Genomic DNA, 16,258 nt, shown 5'->3' with positions numbered 1-16,258 from the left:
AGCCAAAATTTAGGTTTGATATCTGAATATGGAAAACAATTTTTTATATTGTTTTCCATATTCAGATATCAAACCTCATTGTTTACTTCTATCTGAAACCTGTATACAGTTTGTATCAGTGGTTCAGCTAACATGAGGTATTGTAGCCCAGGCTCTAGGACCCTGCAAGGTAAGAGGGTCCCAGAGCTCAAGTTGCACCCAGAGTCCAGAATTCTACACAGCAATGAAACAAGACAATCTGAGGGCACGCCTTCACTCGCCATGCTGGAGATCATGATCATTTAATTTAGCAGGTCTAGTTAAGACCCATAAATCAAACACAGAGGCAACTCTAGCTGGCGCCTATACTCCTTGCGAGAAGTAAGGGAAACCGACAGGAACCTCCCTCTATAACAGTGGTTCCCAACATTTTTGGCATCGTGCCCCCCTTTTTGATTTTTGAAAAACCCTCGCGCCCCCCCCCCCCCACAGCAGCAATAACAGAGGCATCAGTGTGGCAGGGGAGTGGGCTGTACAGTAAATCGGCTACCAGCTATTCCCCTTGTGGAAGTGGTTTACCTACAGTGCAAGGAAAGCTCTTTCCATGGCCATACTTTCACTTTAAAGCACTGCGTTTTAATGTTTTAAGTGTAGACTTAGCCTATGTATTTGCATACTTGCCTGACACAAAGGCTCCGAGAACAATTCAACATGGAACTATATAGCTCACAAAGGATTTGAAAGAGAACTTTAAGAGTGAGCCACAATAATGCATTGTGAAATACTGCGCTCTCCCTGTTTTGGGGCCTGTTAAGAATTGTGTGGTACTTATATTCCTAGATGTACAATAACACCGTTAGTGCACCTATTGCTTTTATAGTTTTCTGTACATTTATGAGTATAACATTGTCCCTGACCGTACGAGTTGTATCTTACTGTACAGTAACAAGTGGGGGCTTTCAGAACAGCTAGGTACTCTGCAGCATATAATTGTTGACTAATAAAGAAGAATTATTTTCTTAATAATAGAATTGTATAGAGTATCAAAACCAGCACAAAGGAAAATCTGTGCAATTTAAAAGCAAATGCATAAAAATTTCATAAGTTAACGGAAAAGAATTCATGAAGGCAATAGGACAGGTGTGTCCATTTTAGCTTCACATTCAGCTACCAAGACTTGCACAAGTCAGCGTATGTGAAACTGTCATTCTCCTTAATGCTCACTGGTATGGTGTGGGAGGGTTAAGGATGTAGTCTCTTGAAGCCAGATGGAAGGTTGAGGGGGTGCACAGGGAGATGCTGTAGCAGTGTTCTCTAGTAACTGCAGAGGGAGGCAAGCCTATGATTGTTGATACTGCAAGTCCACAAGTGTGTGCAAGAACTGTGTTTGCCGCCAAAGAAACCCTCATTATGTCCTGGTGCATCTCCCTCTACTTCTCCTCCTTGGTCTCCAAACACTGTTTAATGTTCGTCCTCTAGGTCTCAGACTCATAGACTTTAAGGTCAGAAGGGACCATTATGATCATCTAGTCTGACCCCCTGCAAAGTGCAGGCCACAGAATCTCACCCACCCCTCTTAGAATAATCCTCTCACCTATGTCTCAGATATTGAAGCCTTCAAATACTTTGAAGGCCCCAAGATGCAGCTGTGATCTGTGCCTCATGCTACAGAGGAAGGCGAAAAACCTCCAGGGTCTCTGCCAATCTACCCTGGAGGAAAATTCCTTCCCGACCCCAAATATGGCGATCAGCTAAACCCTGAGCATGTGGGCAAGACTCACCAGCCAGACACCCAGAAAGTTCTCTATAGTAACTCCTATCATCTCTCCACTGACCTATTTCCCACTGATAATGAATTGTCAATTAGTTACCAAGATCATGTTCTCAAACCACCCCCTTATCATAGAATCATAGAACTGGAAGAGACATCAGAAGGTCATCAAGTCCAGCCCCCTGCTCTAGGCAGGACCAATCCCATCTAAATCAACCCAGACAGGGCTTTGTCAAGCCGGGACTTAAACACCTCTAGGGATGGAGACTCCACTACTTCCCTAGGTAACCCATTCCAGTGCTTCACCACTCTCCTAGTGAAAATTTTTTTCCTAATATCTAACCTGGACCTCTCCCACCACAGCTTGAGACCATTGCTCCTTGTTCTGCCATCCGTCACTACTGAGAACATCCTTTCTCCATCCTCTTTGGAACCTCCCTTCTGGAAGTTGAAGGCTGCTATCAAATCCCCCCTCACTCTTCGCTTCTGCAGACTAAACAGACCCATCTCCCTCAGCCTCTCCTCATAGGTCATATTCTCCAGCCCCCTAATCATTTTGGTTGCCCTCCGCTGGACCCTCTCCAATGCGTCCACATCCTTTTTTAGTGCGGGCCCAGAACTGAACACAATACTGAACAGATGTGGCCTCACCAATGCCGAATAAAGGGGAATAATGACATCTCTGGATCTGCTGGCAATGCTCCTCTTAATGCAACCTAATATGCCATTAGCCTTCTTGGCTACAAGGGCACACTGTTGACTCATATTCAGCTTCTCATCCACTGTAACCCCCAGGTCCTTTTCTGCAGAACTACTACTTAGCTGGTTGGCCCCCAGCTTGTAACTATGCTTGGGAATCTTCCGTCTCAAGTGCAGGACTCTGCACTTGTCCTTGTTGAACCTCATCAGATTACTTGTGGCCCAATCCTCCAATTTGTCTAAGTCACTCTGGACCCTATCTCTGCCCTCCAGCATATCTACCTCTCCCCCTAGCTTAGTGTCATCTGCAAACTTGCTGAGGGTGCAATCCATCCCCTCATCCAGGTCATTAATAAAGATATTGAACAAAACCGGTCCTAGAACCGAACCTTGGGGCACTCCGCTAGAAGTGGTCTGCATCATGGTCTGATGCAGAACTGGACTGCAGGATGTCATTGAACACATCCTCTTGAGTTCTCCTCTTTCACCTTCTTGTTTGGTTCAGGCGTTCAGTAGGTGGGGAAGGGGAATCCTTCAAGGCCACAGTGGCAGATAACACACACCAAGAAACTGTTGTCTGCACAGTCACAATGGAAAGTGATAGTTAATATTCAGAACTCTTTTGTTCTAACGTTTTAGGCAAGAGTTGATTATTGACACTTCTGCTTTGCAATGCTTGTGCCCAGTGCCATTCACAGCACCAGTGGTGAGCATGGCCTGCCAAAAAAGGAGGGAAATGACGAGGGAATTGTTTGGTTGCACAAAGCTATGAGTATAGCGTAAGACCACTGAATCTTCGCTAGGGATGCAAACGTGTACTCATATACATAGTTAACCGATGAGCCTGAGCTCACTGGTTAATGTGCACGGTTACACACATAGCCCACTCCCCTTCCACACTGCTGCCTCTGTATCAGAGGCAGCAGAGAGGGGGGAGGACAGGCGGGAGCGGATACGCTCAGGGAGCCAGTTTTCAAGCCAACTCCCCACGTGTACCAGCTCCCACAGAGACAACTCCATTCCTCTACTTCCGCTGCTGCCTCTGGTACAGAGGCAGCAACATGGGGCAGGAGCAGTCCCACCTGCATATTAACATTTAACCACTGACACTTCCAGTGGTTACACATTTACCTAAAGAAACGCATTTTAATATCCCTAATCTTGGCACCATTTTTCACAGGAAGTGGTGATTCTAGCTGGTATCTCTTCCTGACACTTGGCCCAGATCCATTATAGGCTTCCCTGATACACTTGCTGCAGTGACTTCACTTTCACACAGCAGTGCTGCTGACTCCTGTCATATCCCTTCGCCTGCACTCCCGGTGCAACCTACTCATAAAATGCTGATGTTTTTATGACTGATTCATAGCTGTGCTTACATGGCCTCTTCTTCTCCCCACAAGCCCAGGAGAATCCATATTTCCTGTCTACCCAAGCTAGAAAGCATGTAGCCAGCATGGTCATAGGCAGCTGCATACAAGACTAGAGAACTTTTCAGTAAGCTTACCAAGCTGGATAATAAGAAAAAGGCATATTAAACATGTACAGGGCTTTAAAGGGGTGGGAGGCTTTCCAGTTTCTGTGACCCTTTGTCAGGGCTGTTCCCTACTCTGGCACTCCAAGTGCAGAAGGTGAGGGCCTGCAAGAGAGCTTAAAAACTTTGCCTCTATGGACACTGGTTATCAAAACTACCCAGAGTCACAAATTTCCCGGCTCTAAGAAATAAACAAACAAGCTGCCACCATCAAGTGATTTTATCCCTAAAACCAGGGGTGAACACTTGAACCCACACCCAAGAATACCCCAAGCTCTTTTGCCCCAAAAGAGCTTGAAAGAAATACAAGAGAAAAACAAGCTGCAGTCTGAGGCATGCAGATACACACAGACAGACAGACCTTCCAGGACACAAGAATCAAATCGTCACCTTAAAAAAGTGATGTTATTTTTAAAAACAAAAATTAAACGTGATTAAGGCATACTTGGTTTCTAAATGTTACAGAGCAACTAAGCAAAATAAATTAAAACACAGAGAAAAGTCTCTGGGCACAGTGGTTGATGGTAAATGGGGAGGGGAGGCACAGATTCACACAAAGCAGTTCAAACCAAACCACAAAATAAAGAAAAATTACCTAGAACGCAACTAGATTCACTTTCGCCCTTATATACTTTCACTTTTCTCTTTGCTCAGTCCACTCCCATGCCCCAAATTCCTTGGAGACATAGTAGTCCTGCCTGGGTTTAAATCGTTCTGTGTCCCTCAACTCCTGGTTTCTCTCTCCCACACAGAGAAAGCACGCAAGAAATCTATATCCAATTCAGATTTCAACACTATCTCAGTTGGTTCTCCTGGCTCCCTGGCCAACACCTTTGCTAGCTACCTGAGCTTAACCCCTTAGTCACCGGGTGCTGGTCAGCACTCCTCCTGTCCATTACACCCCTAGACAGTGGAATTCACAAGTGAGACCAGAGCAGCCAGTGCTGGCCATTGCAGAACAGTTGCCCAAGGCCTATTAGGGTCCACATAAGAAAATGGAGCATCCACACTTGCTCTACATCAGTCTTGGTAATGTGCACTTTGGCTCAACTCTGCTCAGTTAGCTGGAGTTACAAGCCAGCATAACAAGGCACTTACATTGTTGAGAAATAAATTCAATTCAGACACCTGCACAACTAGGTTGAAGCAAGGTGGCTTACGGCAACCTAACTTTGTTGTTCAGACCAGCCCTAAATCTTGTGGATTGATGGAACAGTAGTTAGGTTGCTGACTGCTGCTTCCTCCTGCTCTCTTTCCCTTAAATTCAATGCAGAACTTTATAGTTCCTGTGTACAGAAAGAACGGTACTGCCATATATTGTAAAACACTATTTGTTCTCTCTTGTGGCTTGCTTGTGACTTACAGGTGACCTTGCTTTAACAGAACAAAGCACTAGCTTCAAATGGAGGGGGAAGGGGTAACACTTACCTGCAATAAATGGACATTTCAGCTTTACAGACAGTTACTTTGCAATATTCTTTTAAACCTGAAACAGCTTTGGCTCATTTAACTAGAGACAACGTGATTCTGGACACTGGCGAAATAACTATAACATCAATGCAGCCCATATACACTTAAGTTTTAAGACTTACTTAAAATAATCATTTTGATAAAACCTGAAAGCCTGCTCAAGTTGATGAAAGGGTAAGGAGACCATCAAAGAATACATCCTCTTCTAAGTAACCCAAATCCAAGCCTCAACTACCACCCCAAAGCTGCTGTGGGTCTGATGCACAAAGAACACGGGACAGGTTATAAGAGACAGCCTCCACAAATGGCTCACACTCCCCACAGTGATGTGAGGAATAGTTTCATGGAGCACTTTCTGGGCCAGGATACGGAAAGCAAGGAAAAAAGACTCTCTGCTACACAGTGCCTTTCCTTCTGCAGAAGGGATGATAAGGAAGTGGTCACCAGGGAGCTACTCTGGCGGTGTACTTGGGCAATGGAAGAAACATCTCTTGTTCATTCTTCTTGTTTGGCAGAAGTTAGGAAATGACAGAAGTTGTATTGGGGCCTTCTTAAAACTAAATAAACTCCACATTTAAGCTGCACACGAAAGGGCTTTGATAAGTTAAAACAGTAAAGTTAGAATTACCCATGGAAACAAACAGAAACCCACTGCAGATCACACAACACACTGCTCCATATGAGCAATATTTCTGAGTAAGTGGAGCTAGCATACCCTACCACCCAAAGATTCCTAGTACTAATCACGTGCAGGCTTGTCTGACGCACACAGTAGCACACCAACGTTAAGGAGACAAAGGCATGGAACTCTCAAAGTCCACTGTAGTTCAAGTTTAATATTACCAGTCTCCCTGCAGTATCCACGCAGGGAAATCTGGACAAAACACCAAAGATCACCAGTGTGCAGGGAAAGGCTATAAACAAAACAACAGGAGGGAAACAAAGGTGGTACACATTATAGAAGGTCCGAGGTCTTTCTGAAAAAAGAAAACATGCTTTTTATTAGGGATGTAAGAAGTTGACTGGTAAACTTCACCTCTGTCCATGGTGGGCCTGGTTACAGGCTGACTTGGGTGCCTGCTGCAGAGCCTGATGGCCCCACTCCAGGGAGGCTTCGATGTGGGCTCTTAAACAAGCTTTATGCTGCAAAGCCTGCAGCACATGTAACCGCTATGGCTTTTATTAGTTCCATGGATACATTTATTAAAAAAAAAAAATTAATGGAGATTGCCTATCTCCTAGTACTGGAAGGGACCTTGAAAGGTCATTGAGTCCAGTCCCCTGCCTTAACAAAAGGACCAAGTTCCATCCCTGACAAATTTTTGCCCCAAGTCCCTAAATGGCCTCTGCAAGGATTGAACTCACAACTCTGTGTTCAGAAGGCCAAGGCTCAAACCACTGAGCTATCCTTCCTCCCTGCATTCTTACCTCTCTACTTTTTAAATGATTTTACAAAGTGTAATGTGTGTTATCTGATGAGAGCCCCATGCATTTGCTGTAACAGGCTTGCACAACTATGTATACACTCCACGCTGCACCACGTAGCTGGGCTGAAGAATCAAGTTTTAGTTTTTAAAAGAGTGTCTAGGTCCCTGGTTGCACATGTAACTTTCCAAATGTGAAACAAATGTAAATCAAAGAAATACTGTCTGCAGAGGCAGTCTCACAAAGACACTGGAGAGCCATTAAATGCTTTCCCCCACCCATTCATTGTAATGAGCAGAGGTGAGCACTAATTTTTGCCAGGGGCCACTTAATAAATTTTGGTCTGTGGTCATGGGCCAGCCTCACCCTAGAAGGCCCGAGTGGAAGGGGCAGAGCTCGGGGCTACCCTCCCCCCAGAGCTGTATGGACCAGAGGCTTTGAACTAAAAACACAGCAAAGGAATCACAGCTCCACTGCTACCATGTGTGTTGCCTGGCAGCTGCCTGGGATTGCTGGGGTTAAAGGGCTCACAGCTCTGGTTCCTGCTGGGGAAGCACCACAATAGGGAGCTGTGAGCAATTTTAATAGAATCCTGCTGCCTGAGCCGCTGCCTGGAAATTCAGTGACATGGGCAGCAAGATAGAAATAGAAAGCAGCCAGATGCAGTCCATAGGCTGGATCAAAATGTTAGGCAAGTCAGATCTGGCCCTGAGGCCACATCTTGCACAGCCCTGCAAGAGAGCATGAACTGATGCTAGCTACTGACATTTTAAACATCATAATTTGCCATGCCTTCATTGCCAAAATACATGTGTTTTCCATTATAGGATGACTAACACACATTAGGTATCCTGCTATAAAATCCTAGAGGAATTAGGTGAGGTCCAGCTTAGATACTAGGATTTTACAGTGGGATAACCATCATATGTTGGTTATTTCACTGTAAAAAGCCACCACCCTTTTTAACAATGATGATACAGACATTGTTAATTTCATTGCAAATCAATTGAGCACAAACATCCAATTATATCGATGAGCTTACCCATTGCTGTTGAATAAGCGGTGATTATTTATAGGACATGAAAGGAGGAATCTGCTACAGGAGTGATGAGGTAGGAGTTCAACCCTTGCCATGAAAATTCAAAATCCACTTTACTTCTGACCACCCAAAGTGGGCAGGCATCCTCTTTCCATTGCCAAAAAGTTCAATGATTCCCTTGGGTGCCAAAAATCAAACGCTCTCATCACTTTTACAGTTGTCAAAAGCACCAACTACCTCAGCCACACATCAAACCCTCCAGCTTCTCTGTGGTTTTCCTTTCACAGTGTTACAATACATACAACTGCACTGCACTTAAAAATATGGGTGAAACAAAAAAAAAATATTTAATATGAAAATAACTAATGCAAAGAATACTCTAGTGCAGGGGTCCCCAAACTTTTTGACATAGGAACCAGTAGATCCATTCACGACATTATGGAGGACTGGTAACATTCATTTGCATATTCATTAATCAAATGATGACTATTCAGATAAGTTGTTTCTGGTCCTCCCAAAGCCCCAGTGCCAGCGTTAGCAAAGCTTTTGATACAGTCACCCACAATATTCTTGCCAGCAAGTTAAGGGAATATGGATTGGATAAATGGACTGTAAGATGGATAGAAAGCTGGCTAGACCAGGGTTTCCGAAACTTTTTACTCTAGTTGGAACCCGTTTTTTTTTTCAGTACTGTTTTTTGCAGCCCAAAAACATAAACGCATATAAAAAAAGAATTAAAAATGAATACATTTTCAGTGTTTCACCCGGCTGCATCCTCCACCCTGCCTGGGCGAGGGCTTGGGGTGCCGGCGCCACATGGGCACTCCAGGAGGTGGGAGCAGGAGCAGACTGGGGGTGGGGTATCTGGCTAGGAGGGAGGGTGCAAGGAGGAGTAGCGTTGCCAGGTGTCCAGTTTTGTACCGGACAGTCTGGTATTTTCTAATTAGGAAAGTTTTATTATTATTAGGTGTATCAGTCTGTAGCTGCGAACTGCCTGGCTGGTGGATGTGCTCACGCTGCCTGAGTGTGTCCACCAGCCAGGCATTTCGCAACTACTCGAGAAGGGGCACGGGGGAGGGGACGCAAACTGGAATCCTCAGGGCTGGACTCACTCATGTGCCCGAGTCTGCATGTGCCCGGGTCAGTCCTGCTTCCCGCCAGCCGATTTACTCCCCCCCACCCTGCTTCTCCTCCCCATCTCCCCTGTCTAGCCCTGCTGCCCCTATCCAGCCCTGCTTCTGGCGGCTGGTTTCCCCCCCGCCTCCCACCGATCTCCCCTGGCCAGCCCCATTCCCCCCTCGCAGCCGGCCAGTTCTCCCCTGCTTCTCCTCCCAATCTCCCGTGGCCAGCCCCGCTGCCCCCGTCCAGCCCTGCTTTCAGCAGCTGGTTCTCCCATCCTCCTCCTCCCCATCTCTCTCGTCCAGCCCTCCCCTCCCCCCGCCCTGTCCAGCCCTACTTCCACCAGCCGTTCTCCCCGCCCACTACCTCCCCCGACCAGCACCGCTCCCCCCGACCCTTTCCCAGCTGGCTGATTCTCCCCCACTTCTCCTCCCGATCTCCCCTGGCCAGCCCCGCTGCCCCTGGCCAGCCCTGCCTCCGGAGGCTGGTTCTCCAGTCATCCTTCTCCCAATCTCCTCTGGCCAGCCCTTCCCTCCCCGTCCTGCCCTGCTTCCACCGCCCACCCGCCTGCTGCTCTCTCCACCCCCGCCGATCTCCACCAGACCACCTGCTGCCCCCAACCCTGCTTCCAGGGGGCCGGTTTCCCAAACACACACACCCCTCCTCCCAGCCCACCCCACTCCTCTCCTCTCCTGGCAGCCACACTTAGGCCCAGTATTTTTTTCCCAAAGCCCGTAGTTTGGGAAACTGCTCTAGTGACTACAAGTCTCAGGGAGTAGCCATGTTAGTGTGTAACTAAAAAAAGCAAAAAACAACAATGGTCCTCTAGCACTTTAAAGACTAACAAAAATATATAGTATCCTGAGCTTTCGTGGGCACCACCCATTTCTTCAGATGACTATATTACTCACTTCCATAATTAAATTAATAAGAACCTCCATTTTTTATTTACTTATAGCTGTCCTTGACTTTAGCACCGGGGTGCCACGCAAAGCAGGAATCTTAGTCATAAAATACATGCCCAGAGAGAATATGGGACTTTGGCCTGGACCTATCACTCATTAAAATTCACAATCCACAAGTCAGATACAGTAATAAACCCCACTGCTGTCTCACTTTTCTGAGAGGAAAATATTCAGCCTGGTGTTTGTAATCAGCTCGTTAGGGCTCAATTCTGCTCCTAAACTCTACACCTCTCTCAATTTTAAACAAAGTGTGTTTCACTATAGAAGTCCCTAAATATATCTTAAGCAAATTATTATAAGCCATATGTGGCTCTTTTATAGTTAAAACTGTGGCTCCCAGAGCCCATTGTGCACTCTCTTCCCCATTTTCCCTCTTAACAGACTGGTAGGTCTCAGGGCTTCAATGGTGCACAAGTCCCAAGCCCTACCATCGGCCACAGGGCAGAATCCTTGAGTCCCAGACAACTATGTCTTGCTCTTGAGGTTATGAAGATTATTCTATGCAGCTGAGGTCAGTAAATTTGGCCATCGCTGGTACAGAACCATACTACTGGAAGTATTCAAAACCAAAGCAACTTTTGCTAGTGAGGATTAGGGATATAAGCTACTAATTGACTAGTTGCACTCCCCCCTCCTTGCTGCCTCTATCAGAAAGAGGCAACAAGGAGGGGAAAAGGAGAGGGTGCTGGGGGGTTCTGGTACCAGTTCCCCCAGCTCCAGCTCTCTGGGAGGGATCAGGGGGAAGCGGAGTTCCACCTTTCAAATGTACAAGAGTCCCCTGCCTGGTCCCAGGCTCAGTCTTTGAAATGTACAAGAGTTCCTGCTGGGACTCTTGTACATTTCAAAGGCAGCACACCGCATGGCACTTTTGCCTTTGAAATATAGCAGCATCCCAGTGGGCTCTTGATACATTTCAAAGCGGAAGAGCTCTTATCAACTAATTGAACAGTCGATGGAAATTCTATCGACTTGGATTAGTTGATTAATCAAATTTTAACATCCCTAATGAGGACAAGACTGTATATATGGTTTCCAGGTGTATGTTACCCTAAACTACCATGTAAAGTTGACTACTGAATATAGCTGACGATGCACAGCAACTATTTTACAAAATAAATGGTGGCAGATACACATCTAAGGTATGGCTATAGATAGAGTTAAACTGGGATTTTTAAGTTTTAATTACATTTTTACTGTGCCCCTCTGTCTCAGAAACTGGATTATTTAAGGCAATCAATTAATTCTTCAAACACTACTTACCTTTCTAACCAAAACCAACAGTGCCCCAAATACATGCTGCCCTCTGATGTCCAGTATCTGTTTATTAGGAATAGTTCATATAAGTCTTTCTTTTTAGTAACTTTAAACACTCTGCAAATAGGTGCAATAAGGAAAAAAACTTAAAACATACTAAGACAAAATTAATTCAAAAAACAGTTGGAAAACAGTTGGGGAAAAGTTTAAATTAATAATAGATAAAAATATTTGTTTTAATATTTTAGGATAAATAGACTCTTATTTTCCTGCATGTCTGCTTGCTAGTAACAATATTACCTACCCAATTCCCACCCCACAGTAGCTTAAATAAATCTACCCAGCAACAGTACTATCAATGCATTATAATGAAGCATTCAATCCCCTTTACCAAAGCACCAGAATTCTTTTTACAAAGTATTACTTAATATTTATATTATAGTAACACTTCTCAGAATCCAGCTATGATCAGAAACCGTGTGGTACTGTGCACAATGGAGTCCTGCACCATGACTTGGGCTCTCAGATACTACAATGATGGTAAAATACATAAAACAAACAAACAAGGATATCTTAAACACACACAGGGCAAGAAGGTATTTAATAACGTATTTTCAAAATATGACACAATATAAAACACAGAAAATCAATCCAAAATGGAGATTCACCTGGCAGAATTGGTGGACACACATTTGTGGCTTCAAAGTGTGTATTGGGCATGATGTTCACCTACAATTTCCCACTAAGATATTAGATAAGATATCCACTAAGATATTAGATAAAATATCCAAAGATCTCCAGCTTCTCCTCAAGTGTAGGCCTTCACTAAATGAGAAAATTAAACCAACTAAACTAGAGCTGGTATTTACACCAATTCAGTTAAACCAGTGCAAATGCCTGTGTCAACATTCTTATTACTGTTTAAATCATTTCGCTTATTTCCATTTAGCTCAAATGGCATAGGAATCAATTTGAAATATTCCAAAATAAGAGTGTCCACTCAGGAATTTGCACTGGTTTAACTAAGTGGGGTTAAAAGGAGGAATGTTAAATTGCTGTTAATCAGCTAATCAAGTAGTCAATGGAATTTCCATTGACTACTCAATTAGTTGATAAGGGTGAGAGGGCATTTCCTACATGCCCCCCCCTCCCCGTGCTGCAGCTCTGCAATTTAAATGTAGTAGGAGCCAGGTTTCTGACTCCTTTGTCCCCCCTCCCCCAGCAGAGATGGTGCTGAGAGGAACCAGCTTTTAAGTTGGCTCCCGCTCCCCCCACCCTTGCTGCCTCTGACATAGTGGGCAGCAAGTAGTCAACTCAACTACCCGATATGCTTATCAGGTAGTCAACTAGTTGACTACTCCCTTACATCACTAGTTAAAAGCATATTTAAACTAACCAACGAAACTTTCTAATACACGCATAACGTGAGGCTTTAGATAAGCTGCACCAGTTTATTAGATGTGATGTGAAATGGATATAGAATGACCAAGCATCTGGTTTTTGATTAATGCCTTGTCAAAAAGGGACTCTGGTGGCTCTGATCAGTAAGGCCCACAGGCTGTTAAAAGTCCACGTGGCAGTGCAGCAGAGATAAGGCAGGCTAGTCTCCACCTGTCCTGACACCGCCTTCACTCAGGAACTGGTCAGTAGGTCTGGCATGTAGGGAGGGGAGCAGAACATACTATCCCCACTCTGAGCACCAACTCTACACTTCTCTTGGCTAGGGATGGGATAGGACAGTGTTGCACCACTTCCCACCACTGCTCTCTGTGAGGGGGGGACCCCCTGCTGCAGGTGCCAGTTCCCCCCACTAATTCCCTGGACCGTGCAGGTCCCCCCAAAGCATGGGGCCCAGGTAAGTTGAGCTCCAGATGCTGGCCCCTTACCCCTCCCCACCCATAGCACTGTGAGTGCATGTGACCCTTTGTGTGGGGGGGGGGGTAGGAGGAGGGCACAATTGCCACTCCCTCTGTTCCAGCCCAGTGAAAGAGAGTGAGGGTGGGGGAAAGCAAGACACTACGGCTGTGTCTACATTGGCATGCTTTTGCGCAAAAACATGCTGCCTGTCTACACTGGCGGGGAGTTATTGCGCAAGAACACTGACGTTCTAATGTGTGAAATCACAAGAACTATGATGCTCCCGCTCAGGAATAAGCCCTCTTGTGCAACTGTTCCTGCACAAGAGGCCAGTGTAGACAGGCAACATGAATTTCTTGCGCAATAAAGCACGATGGCTAAAATGACCATTGGAGCTTTCTTGTGCAAGAGTGCATCTACACTGGCACAGATGCTCTTGCAAAAAAGCACATCTCTTGCGTTAGAGTATTTTCACAAGATCATACCAATGTAGACGTAGCCTAAGGGAGAGGGAATGTAATAAGCAGGGGGTGAAGCCTCAGGAAAGGGGCGAGGGTATTCGGTTTTGAGCTATTAGAAAGTAAGCAACCCTAAATAGTTATAATTAATCCAGTGTATGCCCTTGTGTGTGCACACTCTTATTTCAGTTGATCTAAAACAATTAGAAACAAGTTTATGTTAAACTGAAAAAGCCAATCTTAAACCAAAATAAGCAAGTCTACAAAGGTGCCCACACCAATTCCACTCTGCTTAAAACAATTTAAAATCAAACTAATCGAACTTTGTACCCTAGTTCCACCATGTTCCCCCCTCCTTACCTTCTCAAGGGATGATGCCCATCACAATAACATCTGATTCGGTCTACCAGCAGCAGAGGGTAATATTTTAGGCCATATATTATTAACCTTTCAAAATCAGAGATAATAACTAAGCTGTCCATCAAAGCAAGATTCTAATTTTTAATGCTGTGCATACCACATATAATTATCTGCAGGGTAATACTCTTTACAAAGATGTAAATAGTAAGAAGAGGTACAATACCAGTGGGAAGCAGACATTCCAGCGGAGCAAACACACGTTCCATAGCAGCTTACTAACTTTCTGCTTTTCAAAACAAAACACAGAAAGCGGGTTAAAAAGAGTCCAAGTTCTGGCCAACCTCCTCAGATGTCAATTAAACCTCTTATTTTACTGGCAGATTCCTGCAAAGGCACAGATCAAGTTTGCCTGGGCGTAGAGCAAATGTGCACACCAACGTGAATATTTATTTTTCGAAATAATAGACAAACAGCTTTAAAAGCGTTGGTTTGCAGGTCACTTTGCAGCACGCGTGGCCAGGCCAGCCCGTTTCTGTTGGGGGAGGGGGATTGATCCACAGGCACAATTTGGCCTTGATACGGACATATCGCCACCCTGCACCAGAGATTAAAGAAGCCAGCGCAGAGAGGGCAGGGACTGAGAAGCATCCTCTTTGCTGAGCTACTAAACTGGGAGAGAGCTTCAAGTTTAGTTCTGATAAAAGTGACGGGGGGGGGGGGGGGCTCTTTCTCCCCTAGGAGCCTGCACCCCACGGTGGAGGGAATGTGTAGCTCTCCAGTCCCCCCCCCCCCTCCCGGGAAGCAAAGAGTGACAAGCAGCCTTTTGGAGGAGACAGCAGCAATAGCCGGGGGCTGCTCAGCACGTGGGCTTCAGCCTAGGAAGCAGCAGCTGCAGCAGCTGCCCGTGCAGCTCTCTCCCCTCCCCCCACCCGCACGAAGCACGAGACGGGCGCGAGCTGGGAGACCGGCCCTCGCGCCCAGGTACCTGAGGCTTCGTTCCTTTTTGCGGCGGGGGGAGGGGGGGTGGGGGCCTGGCGCGTGCAGGTGGCCAGGGGCGGAGGCGAGGACAGCGGACGGGTGGGGACGAGGGGAAGGAACCGCGATAGCATCGATTGCGACGGGGATCCGTTGCTCTGCGATCGATTTAGAACGGCGGGAGCAGCAGGAAGAGCGGCTGGTGGGAGCGTGCTCAGCCCCTGCAGGCAGGCACAGCGAGAGCAGCGTGTGTGCAGGGGGGGCGACAGGGCAGGGCAGCTGCAGGTGTCCTAAGAGGCTGAGCTCCTTCCTCTCCTGCTGATCTGCAAGGTGCCCAGCCCCTGCGAGATCCTTGCTCTGCTGTGGATGTTAGATGCCTGAGTTCAAGCACTCACCCCCCCCCCCCAGACTTTTGCGCCTTCTGGCTAAGCTGTAAAAAGGAGAGAGATGGCAGCTCTTTTTATTTATGCTCTGTCCTGTTGCACCACAACTAGGGCACAGTGTTTTGTTACATTTCTCTTTGGGCATTTTGGATGCATACAAGGCTGGCTGCCTGAGGCTCGTTAGACCACTTGTGAGTTATTTTTTGGGAGGGGCGGTTTGGGGTACCAGCTTGATTCTTTTTTCTTAGGGCAGAAGGGAGTAGCCTGGGAGACTTATTTTTCAGGCAGAGGGGAAAGGAAGCAGGTACATTGGTCCAGCAAGAGCTGGAACAGCTGTGGCAAAAGTCAGCAGGGAGCTATTTAAAGAGCTGGCTGGAATCTGGGTTGCAATAGGACAGGACCTGTAAGAAACTTTAAGTTACTTTCACCGCTGCATTCAGGAGAAAATATTAAGCTTTACAATCATTCTGTAAAGAAAGACAGCAAAAGGACAACAGTTATGGAAAAGAGGTGTTTTTATAGCAGAAATAACTCAGATTTTTCTTGGTTCACTTATAATAGTGTAGGACAAAACCATTCACAACAACATGCTGAAGAGTGTGGCAATGACCCAGTTCTGCACCTTGTAAAATCAAGTCAGATCAGCTTTCCACCATAAGGGCTACCAACAAACCATAAGACACAGAAGAAATGGGTACAGAAAAAGAATTGCAAATACTACAAAAAGCTTTTGCTGATGTTTGAATGTTTTATATTTTTTCAGAGAGAGAGATTACAAGATGTGTATCGAAAAGCAACTTGCTAAGAAAAAATGTAGGGAGAGCACATTAGTGTTTTATTTTTCTTGGACTAGGTCTGGACAGAGTGATATTTTGACTGGGAAAAAGTTTATTAAAGAAAGCTGGGGGACCATAAAGAACAGTTTAAAAGCCTAGTATTAAGATCTGAGGAAGTACAGTTCTTGGGTAAT

The 16,258-nt window shown here is 45.7% G+C and overlaps 1 protein-coding gene across 4 annotated transcripts in view; it reads right to left on the bottom strand.

Moving 5' to 3' along the window:
• The window catches only part of TPK1 (thiamin pyrophosphokinase 1), a 506,485-nt gene extending 491,306 nt beyond the window's left edge, over positions 1–15,179 (bottom strand). Inside the window, exons 1-2 of one of the 4 annotated variants that reach the window (XR_016348922.1) lie at positions 14,916–15,179; positions 14,154–14,213 (exon numbers count right to left, since the gene is read on the bottom strand). The gene's annotated coding sequence lies outside the window, so the exon portion shown is untranslated. Of the gene's footprint in view, positions 1–14,153; positions 14,217–14,915 lie in introns of those variants that run through there. The other 3 variants (XR_016348921.1, XR_016348920.1, XR_016348923.1) reach the window with 3 other exon arrangements.
• Positions 15,180–16,258: the final 1,079 nt, after the last annotated feature.

The sequence above is a fragment of the Pelodiscus sinensis genome, chromosome 2 (assembly GCF_052426305.1).
Source record: "Pelodiscus sinensis isolate ZL-2025 chromosome 2, ASM5242630v1, whole genome shotgun sequence".
NCBI lineage: Eukaryota > Metazoa > Chordata > Testudines > Trionychidae > Pelodiscus > Pelodiscus sinensis.
Note: the sequence above shows the minus strand (reverse complement) of the source record. Positions and strands in the feature narration are given on the sequence as shown.